The sequence below is a fragment of the Balaenoptera ricei genome, chromosome 3, assembly GCF_028023285.1.
Source record: "Balaenoptera ricei isolate mBalRic1 chromosome 3, mBalRic1.hap2, whole genome shotgun sequence".
In the NCBI taxonomy this organism is placed as follows: domain Eukaryota; kingdom Metazoa; phylum Chordata; class Mammalia; order Artiodactyla; family Balaenopteridae; genus Balaenoptera; species Balaenoptera ricei.
This window is the reverse complement of record NC_082641.1, coordinates 28,677,560-28,692,986: the sequence shown is the minus strand read 5'-3', so window position 1 is coordinate 28,692,986 and position 15,427 is coordinate 28,677,560. Positions and strand designations below refer to the sequence as shown.

At 43.4% G+C, this 15,427-nt stretch overlaps 1 protein-coding gene across 2 annotated transcripts in view; it reads left to right on the top strand.

The window, feature by feature from the left end:
* Nucleotides 1-15,427, top strand: part of ADAMTS12 (ADAM metallopeptidase with thrombospondin type 1 motif 12) — a 387,476-nt gene that overhangs the window by 140,971 nt on the left and 231,078 nt on the right. The window lies entirely within an intron of this gene.

Genomic DNA, 15,427 nt, shown 5'->3' with positions numbered 1-15,427 from the left:
CTGTGCCTTGGGAATGATCTGAACTGCTCCTCTCTGCCTTGTACTAAAGAGTTTCAGGTAGTTTTCAGAGCTAAACTGACCCAAGTTATTTCCTTGCGACGCCCATATTCTCTTTAATATGTAGGAGATAATAGTTATGCATAAAGGGCCACTGGAAATTGGGACTTTTAAAAAATATGATTTAGTTTCTCCTTTCTTCAGAGGAAAAAAAATAGTGGACTAGGGAGACAGTTAACAAAAGGAATCCATAATATTATTTATGTGTCTTAAGGATTTAGAAACCATGGACCTCAAAGGGAAAATAGATGAGGAAGGAATTAGGGATAGTAGATTCTGATAAGGGTTTCAGAGGACTCAGAACTTGGTTTTGCCAAGTAGGAGAAAGAAAGGACAAGGGGAGGAGTAATTTCTCTGCAGACATCATCCAGACCCTAAGATAGATGGTAACTTTCCTGGGAGTTTCTTCCGTAATCTTAGCAGAGTATGTAAACAATAAGAAATTTTTGAGTCTATATTTCCTGTATACAAAAATGGACAGCTGCTTAAATTCCTTAACTTTAGTAAGCTATTGGAACTCTGACCTAAGTTAGATAACTTACTATCTAAATCTCCTTCCAGAAAGCACCAAGGGAAGAGACGCATCATCTGGTTGGTTTGAGTGATTGAGGTACCATTCCAGATAATTTAGTTTCAGTGTGAATTTTTAGGACTCTGTCACCAATCCAATCATCCGGAAGGATTGGAATAATTGGAATAATTGCCCAATTCCTATTAATAATTGCCCAATTCTTATTAATCTTGGGTGATGGATGACACTTTGTATGTGTGATTTGATAGTTTTTGGATCACTAGGTAATTAATATGGCGGAGGGAGTTACTAGGGCAGTGAGTGAATTTGGCTGGGTAATTGCTCCTGTAGGCATGGTTGCTCTGTGAAATGAGTTAGGCTATTCCTCATCCACCCACCTGAACCCATTCTCTCCTTTATAACTCCCCTGTTGAGGTAGAGTTGAGTAATAATGTGTTGAGAATGGTGTGTGTTTAGTCATAAAGGCAGAAGAGATGAATAGGAAAAGAATGAGGTTTACAAATGTCATGCCCCCAATAGGTCACACACAATACCACAGTTATAGTGCTTGCAATACCATTTCATCATTGTGCTTCTAGGCCAACCTTAAGACCTACCACTACTATGAAACCTTCTCTGATTAATCCCACCTTGGAACAATCTTTGCATTGTGAATTTCTCCACACACATCTTCTAAAAGATACTCTCTTATACTTCTTTAAAACCCAGAATGTCAGAAGTGAACAGCTTTGTCAGAAGGACCTTTGAGAGTGCCTAATGTAGCCTCTTTCTCTCACCAAAGAAGCAATTGTGGCTCAGAGGAAGGAGTGAATTTTCAAAAGCATCAAGGCAGTTGGTGTTCAGAATATAACCAAGCTCCTAAGTCAAGGTTCTATTATACCTTGGACTTTATACTCTGTCATGTTTATTCTTTAAGTCTTCCTTGAATATAAATCTTGTTTTATCAACTATCTGGAAAGCCCCATTAGAGTAGGAACTCCCTTCCCAAACAGTATGTAACATAGTGTTAGGTGCAAAGTGGAAAATCAGTAAATCATTGAAATGAAATTAAGAGTGACTTGTAGCCACATAGATGAATCTAGAGTGCGCTGGCATCCGGTCCACATAACATAACAGAAAAAAGAAATGTGCGATTTCTAGATGTTAAGGAAGTGTCAGTTCTTTGTGACGATCTCCCTCCCTGAGACAGTAATTGTGACTCAATACTAAAATGACAGCTAGAGATTGCTGAATAAGCTAATGTGCTTGTGATTATTCTTAAAGTATTCTTGACATTTGGAATTTAAAAATCTTGGTATACTGAAATGTGCTTGGTCTCCCCGAAACAGGTAATTGCAGTGTTCTTGTACCATGTTACCCTGCAGAGGGGATGAAATTCACCAACACTAGCCATGTCATTAGCCCACGTTAAGGTACACCTCGTGCTTAGGGAAGTCTGCTGCCAGATTGAATTACTGTGATTGTATCAAGAAAGACCACCTTTCCTTGTGTAAAACATTCAGTCTTCGTAATGTTCAAAACAGGAACACCCTTAGTATTGAAAAAAAGATGTACTTTAAAAGTACTCTAGTACTTCAGGAGAGAAAATGTATCAATTACTTTCCCCTAAAACGTGTCCCTTCACTTATGTTTATTTCCCAAATAGAAAGGTACTCAGGAATTTCATAATAAGTCCCTTTTCAATATGGCCCAATGTAATTAACTCCTTTTTTTTTTTCCCCCAGAACTTTAATGTGATGCTATTTTGTTATCGATTTGATCAATTTGAACTAAAATTTCTTAACCAGTTTTGTTTGCTGTTCTGAACCTTGTATTTGCTGAGCCCTGTCAAAGCTCTTGTTTACTCCAACTTTCTGGAATCCATGTTAAATCATGGGAAAATACAACTTGCCGGAATTAAATCTAGAGCACATTTCAAAACCTCATTTTATTGACATTGACAAGCTCCCTTCTCTTAGGGTTTTTGGTGGCAGTGTATCACACTGGGACTTGAGTGGCTCTTAGATGGAGGTATCCGGGGGAAGTATGGTTTTTGGAACCTGGGGAAGGGGAGTCAGATAGGTCAGATGACAACAGTTGCAGGGTCATCTACCGCAGAAAGGGGTCCAGGTAGGTAAAATCGGGGTTTGGGATTTCATGCATCAGGACACTACGCTAGAAACACAGGGTCTGTTTCCTGGCATGCGTTTTTTTCTTTCTTTCTTTTTTTAACATCTTTATTGGGGTATAATTGCTTTATAATGGTGTGTTAGTTTCTGCTTTATAACAAAGTGAATCAGCTATACATACACATATATCCCCATATCCCTTCCCTCTTGCGTCTCCCTCCCACCCTCCCTATCCCACCCCTCTAGGTGGTCACAAAGCGCCGAGCTGATCTCCCTGTGCCATGCGGCTGCTTCCCACTAGCTATCTGATTTACATTTGGTAGTGTATATATGTCCATGCCACTCTCTCACTTCGTCCCAGCTTCCCCTTCCCCTTCCCCGTGTCCTCAAGTCCATTCTCTACGTCTGCGTCTTTATTCCTGTCCTGACCCTAGGTTTGGCGTGCGTTTTTGTGTTCAAAATTTATTCATTCATTCAACAAGTATCTGTTGGGTATCTTCTTTATGTCTGGTGCTCTCCTAGGTTCTATGGGTACAGTTGTGAATAGGATATAAATCTTGGTCTGAAGAGCTGACAGCCTGGATATAGGATGTGGGTAAGTAGGGATCTGGTCCAGATTTTATCTTTAAAATATGTGATAAGACCATGAAAGGAAATGAAATTTTAATATATGTATTGGGCTTAATGTATGTATTGGGCTTTTTGTTACACCACATTGTGTTTGTGCCAGGACATGTAGCTGTACACTACATGTAGTGTACATGTAGTAATTCATTCATTTTCTCCATTGTACATAGTCCATTATATGACTCTTCCACTTGGACTAGTCTCCTGTGAGTGGATCTGAACCGCTTCCAGTTTGGGGCTATTATACATTATGCTGCACAGACCATCTTGTACATGTTTTTTAGAACACAGATTCATAGGGTTTTCCAGGGCATATACCTAGTAGTGGAATGAAATCAATATCTCATAGGATATATACATCTATGACCTTACCAGATGATGCAAAATTGCTTTCCAAAGTTGTTCAAGAGCAGTGAATCTAATAGTTCCTATTGTTCCATATTCTGTCTAATACTTGATATTCTCACTTATAAATTTTGCCAGTCTGGTGAATATGAAGTGGTATCTCTTTATGCTCAGTGTTGAAGTTACACATATTCCATGGTGGAGTTGGGTCCCAAATCTATGGCTTGTGGCTGTAGATTCTCCATGAATAGTTTTCTACCCTGTACCCAGAGTTGAAGCCCTGAGAGCCAAGTTTAGGTTTGCTTACTTGGTTCTTTGTTTTCTGGTTCACATTTTCACTTAGTGGATCCTAATCTGACTTTTCACCTGTGTGAGTCCTAAAATTGCCTCTTTTCTCCAGAGCAGAAGTAGGGAGCAGCAGTTGCCCCAGATCAGCAGTGAGCTCCATGCATCCATTGGGGTTAGCCAGAGAAGCAGAACCAGCAGGAAGTAGATATTAAGAGGATTATTGCAAGAAATTGGTTTACATGATAGTGGAGGCTGGCTAGGCAAATCCAAAATCAGTGGGCAGGCTGTCAGGAAGGGCAGGCTGCAGCTTTCAGGCACAGGCTGAAGCAGCTGTCCATGGGCAGAATTTCTTCATCTACGAAGTCTCAGCTCTGCTTTTAAGGTCTTTTAACTGATTAAACCAGGACTACTAGATTATCAAGAATAATCTTAAAGTCAACCAATTATGGACTTCCATTACAGCTACAAAATGCCTTCACAGCAGCACCCAGATTAATGTTTGGTTGAATAACTGGGACTGTAGCCTAGCCGACTTGACACATGAAAAAGATCATCACACTGCATCTTTTACTTTTCTCTCTGAGTTTCTCTGATTTCTTTGTATTTTTCTTTTTTTGATTTTTGACCTCTAAGGGCTTACTCCCTTTCTTAATGCTGTAAGCTTTGTTAGGGGCTTAATACTGGGAGAGTTTTTCAGGATATCTAGTCTACCATATTGAAGTCCTGGGTGGATTTCTTACCTAAGTCATTTGGAAATCTTTGAGTTGCTTTTTAAGTGGCCTGCACAAATATTAAGTATTATAATAACATTAACAATCACTCATTAGAATTAGCATATCAGATCACTAATCTGATATCGTGTTGGGAAGGTGTTGTTTATAGTTTTGTTCCGATTTAATGGAAATTGAGTGAGTTGAAGATCTAAGCAATCACCATACTCCGTGCTGAGTCTAAAATGCACTGTTAGTTTTCCTTGGCTAACAGCAAACTTTCTTGGTACAACCTGCCTGAGACTTGTCTTGAATTTCTTGATTACCTGATTTCCTTATGATTATAGCTGCTCTACAGTGATCCATGCTATTCCTTGCTATGAGGTAGTTAATATTTTAATTGTTGTTCTGTACTTTTAATTTTTTCTTTTAGTGAAGTGTCATGTTATTTTTTTTAATTAATTAATTAATTTATTTTTGGCTGTGTTGGGTCTTCATTTCTGTGTGAGGGCCTTCTCTAGTTGCGGCGAGCGGGGGCCACTCTTCATTGCGGTGCGCGGGCCTCTCACTATCGCGGCCTCTCTTGTTGCGGAGCACAGGCTCCAGATGCGCAGGCTCAGTAGTTGTGGCTCACGGGCCTAGTTGCTCCGCGGCATGTGGAATCTTCCCAGACCAGGGCTCGAACCCGTGTCCCCTGCATTGGCAGGCAGATTCTCAACCACTGCGCCACCAGGGAAGCCCCTGTGTCATGTTATTTTTGATTACCTGCTTTCAAGACTGGTAGGAGGATTGGCAAAGTACTTTAAGCTTTTACTAGTGAGAGGAATGAGAAAACTGTTGGAGAGAATCTGGGGAAATACTTCATGTGTGAGTGTATGGGAAGATAAAATGGTAACCCAGTGAGTTTTGTTTGCTTAGTAAAATCCAAGACCAAGACTACGGGAACTCAGAGCGCCGACATCTCAGCACAGTTGCTTTGTGGCAATGAGATACTCATTTATCCAGTCCAAAGCCTTTATTCATTAGCCACACCTCACCACAGTAATTCCTTTCTTTGCATTTTCCCAGCACTTGACAACTTTTGACTCATTTCAGGTACATACATTCCCGCTCCCCAAACAGGAAACAGCTTCCCTAGGAAACATGACATCTGCTCATTTCACCTCCTGCAGTGCTCTGCGCTGAGCATGTGCTCTCAGAGTGGCTGGGACTGCACCAAAGTTTGGGTAGAATCTGGAAAGGCCGAGAACACTGGGGAGTGCCTGCTAGGCTGGGAAGGGGCTTTGGATCAGTATGAGCAAAGGATCAGTTTCAACTAAAAGATGATTCTCTTATAGGGCAGAATGTTTTAAGTTTGAGGAAATGTTATGTGAGTTGTTAGCTATTAAACTCTACTTCACTTCCCACAACTCTGTAGGGAAACACGTGAGGTATCTTGATGAGTAGTGGCTCCTGGCTTTGCCCTTGGTCATCCTTGTGCTTCCGTGTGCCTTGGGTGGGGACGGGAGGAGGTTTATCCTGTTCTGACCAACCTCTGGCTTCCTCCTGCTGCCTGCAGAGACTGAGACAGTGGTCTCATCGCTCCATCCCACTCTGGTCTTCTCACCACTGGAGCCATCAGTGGCCCTTACTGGACAGTAATACTGTCCCTAAAAAATGGATGACTCAGTCTCTAGCTTCAAAGCTCTGTGTGGCAAACAAACTCCTGGGTTTTCTTCTTTTACTCGTGTCTTCAATCAACCCACATTATCAAGTCTTGTCATTTCTGCCACCTAAATAGTTTTCTAAGTATGTCTGCCTTCAACATCATAACCTGTCACTTGAATTACTGCAAAGTCTCCCTGCCCTTGATCTCGCCCATTATAAGTCGGAGAAATATTTCTAATTCATAAATCAGCTCACCTTTCTCCCATGCTGAAAGCTTTCCAGTGTACCCTCAGAATAAAGACCCAGCTGTTTAGTAAGTTTTAGGATCTCCTTCTCTGTGTGACTTTTGCCTTTTTCTCCAGTTTCATCTCTTATCACTCCAAATATAGCCTTGCCATCCTGAACTAGTGTTTATTCCTCAAACAAGCTGCCTCCAACCCTTGCCCTTATGTTCCTTCTTCTGAAACATTTTCTCCCCAGTGCTTTACTGACTCACTTCTGTTTTTCACTAGGACTCACACATGACTTCCTTTAGAAAATCTTCTAGACTACCCCTCCGTCTGCATTAGGTGCCTCTCCTGTGACTATTATCACCGGCTACTTACCCTGCCACAGGCTTTATCATATAATGAACATCTGTCTGTGTCGTTCGCTAGGCAATAAGATCAACAAGGATAAGAATCACATCTGCTCATTCACAGGTGTGTCCCCAAGATCTGGCAGAGTCTCTGGCCAGGGTAGGAACTTAAAAATGTTGAACTTCTGAGTATTGAACTTATTGACCATCTGTGCTGCATTTGGCAGCTTATTGGATACTTACATTTTACCTCAGTGGAGCCAGTTTAAGCCCTGAGAATATCCATGCCTTCCTGAAGGAATTTAGTGGATACTCTGATACATCACGGTTGAACAGGAATATGTAAGACAAAGATGTGGCCTGAGGATGTAGCTGAAGACAACTACTTTGAATTCTTGTTTTGGAAAAAAGAAGAAGAATGGGTGGATGGATGGATGGATAAATAAGAAAAAACAAGTGACATTTATCTACTCAACAAGCTCCTACCTTGTGCCAGACACTGTTCTAGAACTGGGGATGCGATGGTGAACATAATATCAGTCCAGGCAGGAATGTAGAGATGGGGACCTGAGAGACCCATCAGCTAGGGAGGAACAGGTGTGATCTCTTGGTAGAGTAAAGAAGAGCACATGCCTTGGAAGATGAGTGCGTCAGAGAGAACCAGGTCATTCATCTGCAGCCACGCTAGCACTCCAACTGCTGGTCTCCAAACCTAGGGCACACATGGTTTTCAGCTTCCTGTGGAGAGTGGGAAGACAAGTTCTCAGCTGGTCCACTAGGCAAATTGCTGGCATCCTTTCTCTTTCATTTCAAATGCTACCTCCTTGTGAGGTTCCCCCCCACCCCCATGTAGGACTGATGTGCCCCTTTCCTGAGCTCACTCTGCATCTTGATGTGGCCCCTGGTTGCCTTCTACCTTCCTTCCTGCCACCGTCCCCCTCCTTCTCTGCCTCTTAGGCATTCCTGGATGTTGGCTCATCCCAGGGCCTTTGCACGTATTGTTCCCTCAGCCTGGAATACACCTCCCCAAGATTTTTTCATGACTCATTCTCTCATGCTCTTCAGGTCTCTGCTCAAAATTACCCAATCAAAGAAGCCTTCCTTCACCGCTAAGTTAGATAGCTTTCTCTGTGTCACTTTGTAAACCATTTTTCCTGCTTTAGTTATTTTCATAGCACTTGTCATCCTCTGATGTTATTTTATCTCTTTATTCATTTATTGGTTTATTATCCATCTCTCCCCAGCAAGAATGTAAGCTCCACCAGAGCAAACCCTTCCTCACTTTTAAACTCTACTGTATCCCCGCTGCCTTGGACAGAGCCTTTCATAGTAAGCACCTGGTAAATGTTGAATGAATGAGTAAATAAACAAATGAATCATAGCTTCATTCATGATTGTTCTGTTGAACTTGTATTCTGTTTTCACCACGAGACTCATCTTTGCAGCCCAAGTGTCAGGGACACTTGAATCCTAAGGCCAGTGTCTGATGCATAATATTCGTTTGTTTGATAAACGTTTGTCCATTGAATGAGTGCATGATGTGTATTTGCAGTGGGGTCCTGCAGGTGTGAGCAGGACACCCATCTTACCTGGGCTAGTGTGTCTCAGCATTCCAGGAGTGCTCTGAGTCACTGAGGCAAGGCAAATGTGTTCTTTTGGAAGCGATTAATGTTAACTGTGTGTTCGTCCCACAGCTTGATTAATGCCAGTGTTTGGGAAAACAAACATTCCTACCCCCGCACAGTCCCATTTCTGTGCAGCAGCTGGAAGTCTCATTAAATAACCACAAACTTGTTTCTTTATGGGGAAGGACGTTTACTTGTTAGATTTGAAATTAAATATTTGAGGAAATTATCTATACACTTTATGTTCTAAATTCTCTCCTCCAAAGGCCCAAGAAGTGGATCCCCAGGCTGTTTCCTGGGCCAAGAAGCCAAAGATTAGAAGGTTCCAGTTTAATTTCCATTGGTTTGTGTGTCATTGATTGGCCTTCCTTCCTTCAGAAAATTTTAATTTGGTGCTGCCTAGTGACCAAATACTAAGGGACAAAGCTCTGAACATTCCAAGTTGGGTCCTGCCCTCACAAATTTATAATCTAGTGGGAGGAGAATTTAAAAATTCTAAAATTAGTGTGCATGAGCATTGTGGCTATAAGAGTGTCTACAGGAGGAACTTGATTGATCAGGAGGCTTAGAGAAGGCCTCCCTGAGAGAAGCCATAGACTGCGTATAGGTTCTTAGGGAGCTGTTTTCCCTGAGATCACTTCTATAGAGTATCCAGCATTTGAGGAATGGTGTCTGTTATCGATTGATTGTGTCCCCCCAAACTCGTATGTTGAAGTTCTAACTCTTGGTACCTCCGAATGTGACTGTATTTGGAGATAGGATCTTTAAAGAGGTAATTAAATTCAAACAAGGTCATTAAGGTGGGCCCTAATCCAGTATGAGGAAAAACAAGAGGAAATTTGGACATAGACAGACACAGAGGGAAGACCATGTGAAGACACAGGGAGAAGACAGCCAGCTACAAGCCAAAGAGAAAGGCCTTAGGAGAAACCAACCCTGATAATACCTTGATCTTGGATTCCAAGCCTCCAGAATTGTGAAGAGATAACTTTCTGTTGTTTTAGCTACGCAGCCTGTTGGTACTTTTTTGCTATGGTGGCCCTAGCAGGTTAATACAGTGTCTATTTGTTAGGCTACCTGCACAGGGATCCTCTAGTTCTTTCGGGCTGCTTTGAGCAGTTAGTTAGCTGTCTGAGCAACAGAAGATTGTACACACAACAGTAAAGTTCAGTCGGGGCTAGCTTCACGGTGACTAGTGTAGTCTCACAGGGCCATACTCAGAAGAGGTCTGCCATCTTGAAATTCTTAATGGTTTTATCTTCGAATTGGTACCTCGTAAGCGAAGTCTGATAGGATGATGCAGCAAGTGCTGTGGGCCTGGAGCCTCTGCTCTTACAGGTGACTCTTGCCACTTCCCTGCCTTCCTAGGATGGGTTCTTGGCCACTTTCTTGCCCCTTTGTACCCAGTCCCTCTTGGCCTCCCGCTTTGCACCCTGGCACCACTTGCACTGCGGCCCTGCCAAGGCAGTGACTAGGTGGCGCCTGGGCGAGGGTGGAGGCCTGTGTGCCCTGTGCCCCCCAGCGGGAGCCTGGGCACGCACCCGGAGGTTCAGGTTGGAGCGTGCACCCCGCGGTGTCTTGAGGTGAGGCGACAGCAGTCCTCCCCATCCCAGGCTGGCATGCGGCAGGTGGCCAGGAAGGGGACCGCTCATCCCCCTCGTGTTTAGGTACTGAACATGTCCCGGGGTGGTGTTGGCAGTTCCTTGGTGGTCGCCCATCTGCTGTGGGTTCGGGTGGTGGGCCATGGGAAGGAAAGATTGAGGTCCATGCCCCTGGCCAGGGCCCTGTGTTTTCATTTTGCGATGCACTCTGCAAATCATGTGGCTGGCCCTGGGTTTAAAATTGCTTTGCTTGCCAAAGATTAAAGTGAATCTGACACATATTTTTCCCCCACTTTATTTTTTATTGAGATACAACTGACATATAACATTTAGTTTCAAGTGTACAACATAATGATCTGACGTTTGTATATACTGCAAAATGATCGCCCCTAGAAAAATGGTATAGATGAACCTATCTGCAAAGCAGAAATAAAGTGAATCTGACACATATTAATGGAGATTACTTATAATTAGCCAGAGGTAGAAAGCAATCATTATGCGTCATTATTTTTAGTTTTGCTCACATACAGGCAAACGAGTTTTACATGTTTCTCCTTTCACAGTAGAACTGAGAGAGGAATGGCCTGGAAATTGGGAGAACCATGTTCTGTGCCACCTCTGTCGTTCTGTAACTTAGATAAGTTACAGGACCCCAGCTTCCGTTCGCTTATCAGTAAGATGAAGGGGTTGTGGAAGATCTTAGCAGATACTTTTAACTCTCATATGTTATGAGTATATTGCTGTTTCTATCCTGCAGTATCTAGAAACAAAGCATCGTTGACATTCTTCATTCATACCAGTGTGGTTTAACATGACACGAGGGTTTGTACACACTGGCGTCTCCCACTTAAACAGCAAAGATCTTTTTGCCCATATATATATTTATATATTTTATTGAAGTATAGTTGATTTACAATGTTGTATTTATTTCTACTGTACAGCAAAATGATTCAGTTATACATGCATACATCCTTTTTTATATTCTATTCCATTATGGTTTGTCATAGGATATTTAATATAGTTCCCTGTGCTATACAGTAGGACCTTGTTTATCCATTCTGTATGTAATAGTTTGCATCTGCTGACCCCAAACTCCCAATATTTCCCTCCCCCCACCCCACTTGTCAACCACAAGTTTGTTCTCTATGTCTGTGACTCTGTTTCTGTTTCATAGATAGGTTCATTTGTGTCATATTTTAGATTTCACATATAAGTGATATCATTGGTATTTTTCTTTGTCTTTCTGACTTACTTCACTTACTATGACAATCTCTAGGTTGTTGCTGCAAATGGCATTATTTCATTCTTTTTTTATGACTGAGTAATATTCCATTGTATATATGTACCACATCTTCTTTATCCATTCACCTGTCTATGGACATTTAGCTTGTTTCCATGTCTTGGCTACTGTAAACAGTGCTTCTATGAACATAGGGGTGAATGTATCTTTTTGAATTACAGTTTTCCTCGGTTATATGCCCAGGAGTGGGATTGCTGGATTATATGGTAGTTCTGTTTTTAGTTTTTTGAGGAACCTCCATATCATTTTCCATAGTGGCTGCACCAACTTACATTCCCACCAACAGTGTAGGAGGGTCCCCTTTTCTCCACACCCTCTCCAGCGTTTGTTATTTGTAGACTTTTTAACAATGGCCATTCTGACCAGTGTGAGGTGGCACCTCGCTGTAGTTTTGATTTGCATTTCTCTAATAAGTAGCGATGTTGAGCATCTTCAGACGTTGAAGGTCTTGACCCATCTCTTAGGTATCCCTAGGGCCTGGCTCCCAAGTGCTCTCTCCTTGTGAGCCTTCTGCCCCTTTACACCCTTGCCCCATCCCAAACCGCCACACCTGGAACAGAAGCACAGGCTTCACCCTTCCCTCCCTTCACCCTTCCCCTGACCCAGGAGAGCCAGCCAGGACCAGCATTTTGGAGGCCTTAAGCTGGGGCCACAGAACTTCAGGGTCCTGAGTTAGTGGATGTTTCTGGTCCATCCTCATGAGTCAGTGTATCAAAGGGAAGGAGGGGCAGTCCAGAACCGAGTCTGGACCCGAGATTTAATACCTGGGAGAGGAGAGAGGTGAGGGCATGAATGGTAGCAAGATTAGAGGGTCTACTTACCCAGGCATGGCTCTAGCGTGCGTGTGCGCGTGCACACACACATACACACGCGCGCACACACACATTTCTCTTGAAATGTGGTGCTTAGTTAAAAAGCACCATATATATTTAAGTGATGTCAAGTACAGTGGGCCTGTTATTCTAAGTTCAGAACCTTATGTTTTAGCTACATTCAGCCTGAGTGGTGTGTGTGTGTGTTGTGTGTAGATGTGTTTAAACACACCCATCACACACTTTTGGCCCCAGGAGGCAAAGACAGCTTGCTCAGCTGTGATGACTCAGGGCTTTATGGACGTTCTTTCCATTCTCGTTAAGTATTCCACGCTGAAAGCCCAACGTATTCTCTCGTCAACAGAGGAGTTCTTTGTTTAATTTAACTGAGGAGGGAGAGTCCAAGCCCCTCTGAAAAAAAGGCTTCCCTTGCTGAGAAATCATGCGAGGAACAGTGCCAGTGTCAACTCTGCCAGCAGCACCCAGCACGGCGGCCGCATCTCCCCCGGGGACGGCAGCTGCTGAAGCGCACAGAAAGGGGCAGGAGGATCATGGTCCATGAGGCCACTTCCTCCCCACTCCACCCTCAGGAAACATTTAGTCACGAGTCAGCCCCTCTCGTCAGCTGCTCTGGAGCCCCAAACCTTAGCCCTTTGGTGCTTTCTCCCAGCAGGGCCAGCGCGCCCTGAGACATTGAGGACAGTCCTTCCTCAGCCGGTTCAGCGCCCTGCTGCGAAGCCTGCCCTGCAGTGACTCCCGTGGCGCCCACGTTGACGTGCAGAAGACAGACAGATGTCGGTGCAGGTCTGCTACGGAGATCGGTTGGTACAACATCTGCAGTTATGAAGCATCCCTAACCAAGGGACAGGGCTGACCTCGGACGTGAACAGCGAGGGCCAGAAGCTTTTTTCTCGTTAGCTCTATCAGGCTTCAGATCTCCCTTGGCCTCATTTCTCCTAGGAATACGCAGGAGATGTGCCAGATTGAGAGAATCAAGGACACTTTTAATCTGCACACCTTCTACTTCTGGGGAACAGCTTCAATCAAAAGTGGGCGATTAGTGTTGGGGAGAAGGGAAGCAAAAGCTCACTGATCAGAGCTTCAGGCCTGAGAAGCAAAAGCTCAAAGGACAGTCCCCAGGGACTGAGTAGTGGTTTGTCCTGCTCATGTTTCTGGCTCCAGGAGTGACATGAGTCTGGTAAGAGTGCGGGTCGTGGCCTTCCAAGGGGAGAGGTCAGTGTCAAAACGCGATGGCTCCGTCTCACACACCTTCCACTAGCACCATATTGGCATGGATTCTCTGGGATCTTTCTCTGGGTTTCAAGGGACTTCTTTAGGATTCCGTTTTTTGTTGACCATGTCTGTGTCCACATTAGCCTGGGGTCAAGGTGAAGCCTCAGCAGTTGAACTAGGCAAGTTTGCATTTCCACAGGCTGACCGACCTTTGGTCAGTGGCTATTTTCCTATTCCTGTTGCATCCTGTTTCTATTTTCTCATCTGTAAACTGTGGATAATGCACATTTCATACTGAGGTGGGGTAGGGTGGGGTCAGTGGGAGCTACAGGCTCACAGTTCCTAAGCTGCAATTCCAAATTCCAGAGACTGCTGAAAACCAAAAGTCTCTCAGTGAATATTCAGTAAACTTTTTTTGTGGCAAAATGTTACCTGAATTGATATGAGGCTGTATGATTTTCATTTATCCTAGTTAGTGAGACTAGTTGTGCGTTTTGTTGCAGACGTACCAATGTGTTTGATTTCGGGGTACCACCCTAGACCCTGCTAGGGATGTTCAGTAATACAGAGAAAATGATCCAAATTGTTTTTTAATAAAATTGTGGCAAAATACACAAAACATTAAATCTAACATCTTAACAGTTTTTAAGCATGCGGTTCAGTAATGTTATGTACATCATATGATTGTGCAACCAATTTCTAGAACTCTTTTCATCTTGCAAAACTGAAACTCTATCCCCATTAAACAACGGCTCCCTATTTCCTCTACCCCCAGCCCCTGTCAACCACCCTTCTACTTTCCGGATTACTTTTATAATTGCAAAAATCCTGAGTTCCAACACACATCTGGCCCCGAAAGTTTTGGATAAGGGATTGTGGACCTTAATTAAGGACGGGGAATGTCACCACCTGTGAGACAGTCATGCTGGAGAACCCAGTTCCTCTGATCTTACAGGGGTCTTCTTATTACATCAGTCTGCTTCCCACATTGGGCGCCCATTTGTAAAAAACTGCAAAGCACGGAGAACAAGTGCCACCAGATTGTGACTAGTAGCCAAGAGAGTGTGGGTACTGGAATGCAGTACTTAATGCACTCTCCCTTTTCTCCCCCTTGTCATTCCCTTAATCTGACTCTTTCTGGGGAAGTCGAGGGGCATGCATTGGCAGTTGGTGGTGGCATCAGCTTTTTAGCTCCATGCCATGGAACAGGATACAGTATGCTTTCACAGTGAGAAAGCATTCAAACCTGCACGGAGACTGAACTTGTGGGGAAGATGCTGACCGCCCATTGAGACCTCGCTGGAGGACTTTAAAGCTGGATTTCTCCATTTTGCAGAACTCTCCAGGCATGTCAGGAAAAGTGGTACCACTTACTTTGTTATTCCCCAGCAGAGCTCAGCACAGGGACCTGTTCTGAGTCATGTTCTCTCTAGTTGGAATGAGTTCAGAAATTGTTCACATGTCTCTGATCATGTGGGAGTGAAGGGCTCCTCAAGGTTATCATTGGAAAACCCATCAGTAGCTGAGCATCGTTATTGGAATGTCTTCTCTGCACCACCCATTTTGTGAACTTCCGGGGGTGGGTGGGTAATGGAGAAGTGCTTCTCTGCAGGGGGCTTATGCTTTCTTTCCCTGTTGATAATCTCCAGGGACAAAAGTGGGTGCTTGAAAAATTGGAAGCCCATGGACACGAAAATTCAGAACATGGGTAACTCCTGACAAATATGGAAAAACCTTAGTACCAGATCTTCCACTTTGGGGTTATCTAAAATATGCAAAGAGTGATACGCTTTCAAAGCAGATTACATTAATTTGGGTGTCTTTATGATCATCATTACTGTTTTAAAAAAGCTGTAAGAAATCCTCTATTCCCCAAAAAACAACACTAAATACAGAACTTTTCGTGTTATATAGCCCCAGAAAAATCAAACAAATGATCAGATTCCAAACATCAACATGGAACAT